Raw genomic sequence first — 10,329 nt, 5'->3', positions numbered from 1 at the left:
GGATATCCAGACAGCATCTCAGGACATCTGAGAGACCCACACGACTATACATCGGAAGGTGGACGGACTTTCCTCCGGGAGGATGTGGAAATAGGTGAAAATTCTCCAACCCCGACCAAACAGCCTAGTACCCGCAAGCGGCTTTCTTCCAACGGACGCCCCCAGAAGATCAACACACATCTAGGGCAGGAGCGAACACACAACAGAGGAGCGACGGTGGAAACAGGTGACCAGAACCCTACCTAAACCCCCTGCAATTACTCCTAAACGCAGAGGGAAACTCGAGAGTTACACACCTGATCCCACCTAGTGTTCACGGTGCCCGGAGGGTCCCAGAGAGAATTGCTGAGGGTACGGAGGTCCCCCGAGGTCCCCCGGCTGCCACTGCCTGCACGGTGGGGCTAGGGATTGCCGGAGATCTCGGAGTGGACTGGGGCTGGGTGAAGCTCCAGGGGCCGACTCCGCGCCCCGGAGGGGAAGCTCCAGAGTTCCGCCGGGGCAGCAGACAAAACTCTCTGTCTGCCATTAGCGGAGGGGCCATGCCTACCATTCACAACTCCGGGAAAGTCCCGGAGAGAATCCCAGAGGGTGAGGTGACCCCCAGCTGTCGTTGCCCGCCCCGTGGGGCTAGGGATTGCTGGAGATCTCGGAGATCTCGGAGAGGACTGGGGCTGGGTGATGCTCCAGACGCCGGCTCCGTGGCCCAGAGGGGAAGCTCCAGAGTTCTGCCCGGGCAGCAGACAAAACTCTCTGTCTGCTATTAGCGGAGGGACTATGCCCAGCATCCACAACACCAGGAGGGTCCCGGAGAGGAGAATATCAGGCAGGGCAGCAGCTGGCCGGCTACCACTGAAATCAGGATCTCCGGCTATCCCCCAAGACAGGGTAAAGGGCTCCCCGAGTTCCTGGGGAACAGGACTGGGGCTGGGTGGGGTTCCAGCGACCCAGCTCCGTAGCCTAGGGGGAAACCCTACAGGCTCACAGCAGCCTCAGGGAAAGCCTCTGCACAGCACTAGTAGAAAGCACCCATTTGGCAGCCACAAGGCTGGAAGACCCCGGGACAAAAGTAGCATAGCTAGGTGAACTAACCACAGACTGTAGAAGATGCCAATAGCTCTCCTGCGACCCATAGTGGACAAGTGAGAATTTGTGGGTGCCGACAGTGATGGAGCGACAAATATAAGTGATCCTACCCCTGGCCGCTGGAAAAGCCCATAACACTGCTGCAGACCCCAAGGAGGGAGCACCTCTAGGTGGGCTGCAACAGTAGGCACCAGCAGCCTGAAACCCCCCTGTGACGGCCCCCACGGCAGAGGAGGGAATCCAAAGGACCACTGTGACTACGAGGAGGGGCTCAGGCCCAGTTAGCAACTGTGGATAGGGTTCCTGGTTGGTGCAGTATAAACAGCTGCTCCCCCACCGCAGCAGCAGAAAAAAGTGAAAAGAGCAACTAAACTCTATCTCTATGCGGAGGCACAAATCAACAACATCAAGCAATATGAAAAAATACATTAAATCTCCAGAACAGAAGGAAAATAACAAATACACAGAAAACAATCCCAAAGAAAATGAGATATATAACCTAAATGATGATGACTTCAAAACAGCCATCATTAAAATACTCACTGAGTTAAGAGAGAATTCTGACCGACAACTCAACGAGTTCAGGAGCTATGTCACAAAAGAGTTTGATACGATAAAGAAGAACCAAATAGAAATATTGGAAATGAAGAACACAATAGAGGAGATTAAGAAAAATCTAGATGCGCTGAACAGTAGGGCTGATAATATGGAGGAAAGAATTAGCAATTTGGAAGATGGCAATATAGAATTGCTGCAGGCAGAGGAGGAGAGAGAAGCAAGACTAAAAAGAAATGAAGAAACTCTCCAAGAATTATCAGACACAATTAGGAGATGCAACGTAAGGATTATAGGTATACCAGAGGGAGAAGAGAAGGAGAAAGGGGCAGAAAGCCTATTCAAAGAAATAATGGCTGAGAACTTCCCAAATCTGGTGAGAGAGATGGATCTTCAGGTGACAGAAGCCAATAGATCTCCAAACTTTATCAATGCAAGAAGACCAACCCCACGGCATATAGTAGTGAAGCTAGCAAAAGTCAACGACAAGGAGAAAATACTAAGGGCAGCCAGGCAAAAGAAACTAACCTACAAAGGAACCCCCATCAGGCTATCAGCAGATTTCTCAGCAGAAACTTTACAGGCTAGAAGAGAGTGGAATGATATATTCAAAAATCTGAAGGACAAAAATCTACAGCCGAGAATTCTCTACCCAGCGAAAATATCCTTCAAATACGATGGAGAAATAAAAACTTTCCAAGATAAACAAAAATTAAGGGAGTTCATTGCCACAAAACCTCCTCTTCAGGAAATCCTCAGGAAAACCCTCATTCCTGAAAAATCCAAAAAAGGAAAGGGGCTACAAAACCAAGAGCAGAGGAGATAAGTAGAAGGACAACAACAGAGAGTAGCAGCTCTTCATCAGAACAGATTAAACCATGGGACGAGAAACAAAGGAAACTGAAGAAAACCGGAAAACAAGACACAAAATGGTAGTGGTAGGCCCCCACGTCTCAATAATCACTCTAAATGTAAATGGATTGAACTCCCCAATCAAAAGACACAGAGTGGCAGGATGGATCAAAGAACAAGACCCAACAATATGCTGCCTCCAGGAAACACACCTCAGCCCCAAAGACAAACACAGACTCAGAGTGAAGGGATGGAGAACAATACTCCAAGCTAATAATGAACAAAAGAAAGCAGGTGTCGCTATACTAATATCAGACAAGGTAGACTTCAAAGCAAAACAGATAAAGAAAGACAAAGAGGGACAGTATATAATGATAAAAGGGACTCTCCACCAAGAAGACATAACACTTATAAATATATACGCACCCAACACAGGAGCACCAAAATTTGTAAAGCAACTCTTAATAGAACTAAAAGAAGACATCAACAACAATACAATAATAGTAGGGGACCTCAACACACCATTAACACCAATGGACAGAACATCCAGACAGAAAATCAACAAGGAACTAATAGAATTAAATGAAAAATTAGACCAGATGGACTTAATAGATATATATAGAACACTTCATCCAAAAACAGCAGGTTACACATTCTTCTCAAGTGCACATGGAACATTCTCAAGGATTGACCATATTTTGGGAACCAAAGCAAACATCAATAAATACAAGAGAGTTGAAATAATATCAAGCATCTTTTCTGATCATAATGCTATGAAACTAGAAATCAACTACAAGAAAAAAGCAGAGAAAGGTGCAAAAATGTGGAGACTAAACAACATGCTTCTGAACAAACAATGGATCATTGAAGAAATTAAAGAAGAAATCAAATATTATCTGGAGACAAATGAAAATGAGAACACGACATACCAAATCATTTGAGATGCAGCAAAAGCAGTCCTAAGAGGGAAATTCATTGCAATACAGGCTCACCTCACAAAACAAGAAAAAGCTCACATAAGCAACCTCAAACGACACCTAACAGAACTAGAAAAAGAAGAACAAACAAAGCCCAGAGTCAGTAGAAGGAGGGAAATAATAAAAATAAGAGCAGAAATAAACGATATTGAAACAAAAAAGACAATAGAAAGGATAAATGAAACAAAGAGTTGGTTCTTCGAAAGAATTAACAAAATTGACAAACCCCTAGCCATACTCACCAAGAAAAGAAGAGAGAAATCTCAAATAAATAAAGTTAGGAATGAGAGAGGAGAAATCACAACAGATACCAATGAAATACAAGAGATCATAAGAGAATACTATGAAAAACTATATGCCAACAGATTGAACAACCTGGAAGAAATGGACAAATTCCTAGACTCCTACAATCTCCCCAAACTGAATCAGGAAGAAATGGAGAATCTGAATAGGCCAATCACAAGTAAGGAAATAGAAACGGTAATCAAAAGCCTCCCCAAAAATAAGAGTCCAGGACCAGACGGCTTCTCTGGAGAATTCTACCAAACATTCAAAGAAGACTTAATACCTATTCTTCTGAAACTGTTCCAGAAAATTGAGAAAGATGGAGTACTCCCTAACACATTCCATGGAGCCAACATCACTCTGATCCCCAAACCTGACAAGGACAACACAAAGAAGGAGAACTACAGGCCGATATCACTGATGAACATAGATGCAAAAATCCTCAACAAAATTTTGGCAAACCGAATACAGCAATACATCAAAAAGATTATACACCATGATCAAGTGGGATTTATACCAGGGACACAGGGATGGTTCAACATCCACAAGTCAATCAACATGATACACTACATCAACAAAATGAAAAACAAAAACCACATGATCCTCTCAATAGATGCAGAGAAAGCATTCAACAAGATCCAACACCCATTTATGATAAAAACCCTCAATAAAATGGGTATAGAAGGAAAGTACCTCAACATAATAAAAGCTATATATGACAGACCCACAGCCAACATCATACTCAATGGACAAAAACTGAAAGCCATCCCTCTGAGGACAGGAACAAGACAAGGGTGCCCACTTTCACCACTCCTATTCAACATAGTACTGGAGGTGCTGGCCAGAGCAATTCGGCAGGAAAAAGAAATAAAAGGAATCTAAATAGGTAACGAAGAAGTAAAACTCTCGCTGTTTGCAGATGACATGATCTTATATATAGAAAACCCCAAAGAATCCATAGAAAAACTATTAGAAATAATCAACAACTACGGCAAAGTAGCAGGGTATAAAATTAACGTGCATAAATCAGTAGCATTTCTATACACTAACAATGAACTAACAGAAAAAGAACTCAAGAACTCAATCCCATTCACAATCGCAACGAAAAGAATAAAATACCTTGGGATAAACTTAACCAAGGAAGTGAAGGATCTATACAATGAAAACTACCATACTTTCTTGAAAGAAATTGACGATGACATAAAGAGATGGAAAGACATTCCATGCACATGGATTGGAAGAATAAACATAGTTAAATTGTCCATACTACCTAAAGCAATCTACAGATTCAATGCTATCCCAATCAGAATCCCAAGAACATTCTTCACAGAAATTGAACAAACAATCCTAAAATTCATATGGGGCAACAAAAGACCGCGAATTGCTAAAGCAATCCTGAGCAAGAAAAACAAAGCCGGCGGAATCACAATCCCTGATTTCAAAACATACTACAAAGCTACAGTGATCAAAACAGCATGGTACTGGTACAAAAACAGGTCCACAGATCAATGGAACAGAATTGAAAGCCCAGAGATAAAACCACACATCTATGGACAGCTAATCTTCGACAAAGGAGCAGAGGGCCTACAATGGAGAAAAGAAAGTCTCTTCAACAAATGGTGCTGGGAAAACTGGACAGCCACATGCAAAAGATTGAAAATTGACCATTCTCTTTCACCACACACCAAAATAAACTCAAAATGGATCAAAGACCTAGAGATTAGGCCTGAGACAATAAGTCTTTTGGAAGAGAATATAGGCAGTACACTCTTTGACATCAGTTTCAAAAGAATCTTTTCGGACACTGTAACTCCTCAGTTGAGGGAAACAATAGAAAGAATAAACAAATGGGACTTCATCAGACTAAAGAGCTTCTTCAAGGCAAGGGAAAACAGGATTGAAACAAAAAAACAGCTCACTAATTGGGAAAAAATATTTACAAGCCACTCATCCGACAAAGGGTTAATCTCCATAATATACAAAGAACTCACACTGCTTAACAACAAAAAAACAAACAACCCGATCAAAAAATGGGCAGAGGACATGAACAGACATTTCTCAAAAGAAGATATGAATATGGCCAATAGACACATGAAAAGATGTTCATCATCACTAATCATCAGGGAAATGCAAATCAAAACTGCACTAAGATATCACCTTACACCCGTTAGATTGGCAAAAACATCCAAAACCAAGAGCGACAAATGTTGGAGAGGTTGTGGAGAAAAAGGAACCCTCATACACTGTTGGTGGGAATGCAAACTGGTACAGCCACTATGGAAAACAGTATGGAGATTTCTCAAAAAGTTAAAAATAGAAATACCCTATGACCCAGCCATCCCATTACTGGGTATCTATCCTAAGAACCTGAAATCAGAAATCTCAAGAGTCCGTTGCACCCCTATGTTCATCGCAGCATTATCTACAATAGCCAAGATGTGGAACCAATCTACATGCCCAGAAACTGATGATTGGATAAAGAAGATGTGGTATATATACACAATGGAATACTACTCAGCCATAAAAAAAGAGAAAATTGGCCCATTCACAGCAACGTGGATGGACCTCGAGGGTATTATGTTAAGCGAAATAAGCCAGTCAGAGAAAGACAAACTCTATATGACTCCACTCATAGGTGGAAGTTAGTATATTGATAAGGAGATCTGATCGGTGGTTACCAGGGGAAAGGGGGGGTGGGGGGAGGGCACAAAGGGGGAAGTGGTGTACCCACAACATGACTAACAAAAATGTACAACTGAAATCTCACATGGTTGTAATCTATCATAACATTAATAAAACAAAAAAAAGAAAAAAAAAGAACACTTGTGATAATCTCAAGTAAAAAAAAAATCATTTGACACATAATCCAATATCCAATACCTACTCATGATGAAACTCTCAGCAAAATAGGAAAATATCTTTAGTCCTTTAAACTGATTAAAAATCGACTTAAGGGTAAAACACCAAATACTTTTCCTCTATGATTAGGAGCAACATGAGGTCTGCAATCACCAAGGCAAGAAGAGGAAGTAAAAGGTATACAGTTTTAAAGGTAAACTCTCTTTGTGGTCTTAGCTAACAGGAAAAGAAAATCCAGCCCTGGTGGTCTAGTGCTTAAGATTGGGCACTCTCACTGCTGCAGCCCCAGGATTGGTTTCCAGGTCAGGGAACCACACCACCCATCTGTCAGTCGTCATACTGTGGCACCTGCTATTGTGATGAGGTTGAAAGCTATGCCACCAATATCTCAAATACCAGCAGGGTTCATGGTAGACAGGTTTCAGCTGAGCTTCCAGACTAAGACAAACTAGGAAGAAAAACCTGGCCACTCACTTCCAAAAAACTGGCCATGAAAACCCTCAGAATAGCAGCAGAGCATTATAAGGTGGGACTGGAAGGAGAGAGTATGGCACAAAAATTCCTGGCAGGGTTCTGCTCTGCTGCACACAGGGTCGATAGGAGTCGGAATCCACTCAAAGGCACTAACAACAACAAAAATACAAAGAAAACTTTAAAGAATCTTTAAACAAAAACTATTATAACTAATAATTGACTTCAGAAAGGTGTCAGGCTACAAAGTCAATATTCAAAAATAAATTCTATTTCTATATGCTAACTGTGAACAATTTGAAAATAAATTTTAAAAGGAATTTTTAAATACCAAGAATAAATATAACAAGAGGCATGTAAGTCCTCTGAACTGTAAAGCTTTAAAACATTTTTGAAATAAATTAGAGTACCTAAATAGTTCATCAATTTAAATTAATTCCTTACACATTGATTTATTGATTTAAAACAACTTAATCAGAATATTGATAGGCTTGGTTGTAGAAATTGACAAACTAATCAAAAAATTTTTTTGAAAATGCAAAGACCTAAACTATCCAAAGAATCTTGAGAAAGAAAAATATACTAGAGCTCTCAGACTATCTGATTTGAAGAATTAATCAGTAATCTAGACAGGGTGCTATTGGCATAAGGATTGACAACAAGTTCAATGAGACAAAGTAGTGTCAAGCTATAGACCCACACATCTATGGCCAATTGATGTTAAACAAAGGCACCATGACAATTCAAAGCAGAAAGAAAAGTTGTTTTTAACAAATGAAGCTGGAACATCTGGATAAATATATGGAAAAAAAATAACATCAATTCCCACTTCATACCATACACAAACATTAATCTGAGATCAATCATATTCCTAACATAAAAATGGAGTCTATGGAGCTTCTGGAAGAAATAACAAGAGAATATCTCCACAACCATGTGGTAGTCAACAATTTATTTAATGATTTAAAATATTTAAAGCTACATTTTTAAATTTTATAAATTTCCCTTTATCAAATAAAGATTCTGCTCATCAAAAGTCAACATTAGGAAAATGAAAATTCAAGCTACAGACTGGGAGAAAATATTCAAAATACAGGTATCTGACAAAGAACCTGTGAGAAGAATACATAAAGAACATATACAAATCAAGACTAAGAATACAAACAATCCATTTTAAATGGATAAAGATTGCAAGACAATTAACAGGACAAGATACACAAAATGTCAGTAAGCTTATGAAAAATGTTTATTGAGAAATACTAGTGAAAGCCATAAGATGCTCATCAGGGAAACACACATTAAAGGTAACACTTTCAGGAGAATACGGAGCAATTGAAACTCTCATGCATTGCTGCTGATGTAACATGGTACAGCCACTTTGGAAAACTGGAATTTTCTTATACATTTAAACACGAAATTAGCTAATGCTACACTGGTTTTACTCCCAGAAAAATAATGAAAATATATGTCCTCCACAGATGTATACTAGATGTTTGTGGCAGCATTATTTATGATAAAAATGACTAGAAACACCTGAAAAGTCCATCAAAAGGAGAATGGGTAAACATATTATGATATATTCACACAATAGAAGGTGAATTAGCTATAAAAAATGAAGACTAGACTACAGAAAGATATACGTTGAAATGTCAAAAGCACTATGTTGATAAAATGAAACCAGGTGGAAGAGAGTACAGAAGATATGATATCACTTGCATGATATTCAGGAACAGTCAAAATTAATTCACGGAGCCAAAAATACAGAGGAGTTGTCACCTACGGAAGGTTGAAATAACTGTAAGAGAGCATAAGGCAAAGTTTGGGCTAATGAAAATATACTATACTTTGGTAGAATTGTTAAACATACATGTATGCACACACACACATTGGTAAAACCTTCTTGAACTGCATATTTAAAATCTGTGCATTTCAATGTATGGATGGAACATACATTAGTATCTAGTGATAAAGAATACAGACAGCGTCAAAGCTCTTTAGAAAGTTTAAAAATAAATCCTGAATAAAGAGCCTATTATTTTACAAGCGGAAGGAATTCCCAAAAGATACCTAGTTAGTAATTAGTTTTCGCTGTGCAATTTTATTGTTCCTGCCTGCAATTATGCTATGAATGTAATATATATAATTTCAGACAGTGCCTGTTTTTGGGTAGATATGAGATTTGTGTCTGATTTTTAAAGAATTAAAATTAGTTTCACTTTATTTTCTATCCTGAGATTACAATTACGTTCAACCATTATCTTTCAATGACATTAAAACAATATCTTTGTTGGATAATATTTTTCTAAAATTTGATTTATAGTTTTCTTATATAATATTTTTCTTGGAAGAAAGTATATGTTTATAAAGAAGTACAGCTTATGCTTTTATGAAGTACAAAAACATTTAATGATAATCATGTAAAATTTTACCAAGGCATTTTCCTATTTTTGTTGTAGAAGTTGATAAGTTGATTATAAAATTTATTTGGAGACACAAAGGACCAAGAACTAAACTATTTTGGTTTAGGAATCATGTACTCCTCTACAGTGCAGCTTATATAGTCTTTATTTCCTATGCTCTTTTTCCCTGTTTTAAAAAAAAAATGTCATTTAAAATTAAGACAGAGAGGGGTAATTTTCTTCACAGGCTTTTAACACTGATAACCCTGTATTAGGAGCTAAAAGGATGTTTTGTAAGGCTGTAAACATTCAAAGCCGTGATATACACTGGAGATAAAAAGTGCCATTTAGGTGAACATTGGATGTCTTTATCCTTAAATAAACAAATCTATTTCTTAGATTTAAATCTATTTCTTAGATTAAAAAAAACTGTAGAGTCAAATTGTTCATGTTAAGTTCCAGATTCTTTTTATGTGTTTACCTTTTTTTAACCACTTTCACATATTAGACTCTGGCTTTATATTTATATATATGACACCTTTTGTAATTAGCAAGTAGCAGTGATCTCAAATATCTTCATGAAAACTTTATAATTTTTGTTCTGAAATCTGAATTTTATAAAAAGGAAAATAAAAGATGTTTACCCTTCATAAAACATTCTGCTTCTTTTTGATATAACACAACAAAGATTTTTTTCTGTAGCACTTGATGGAGCTGTTTTAGTTGAAGAACGCCACACGAGATAATGATGCTGGGAATATGCTTGCACTGAAGGAAGACTGTTGGCCGAGTGTCTCGCCGTTAACAGTCACTATGTGAAGGTGATGATTATTTAATTTGTTTATTTG

The sequence above is a fragment of the Equus przewalskii genome, chromosome 9 (genome assembly GCF_037783145.1).
Source record: "Equus przewalskii isolate Varuska chromosome 9, EquPr2, whole genome shotgun sequence".
Classification (NCBI taxonomy): Eukaryota; Metazoa; Chordata; class Mammalia; order Perissodactyla; family Equidae; genus Equus; species Equus przewalskii.
The sequence above is the reverse complement of the archived record's forward strand: the minus strand, read 5'-3'. Positions refer to the sequence as shown.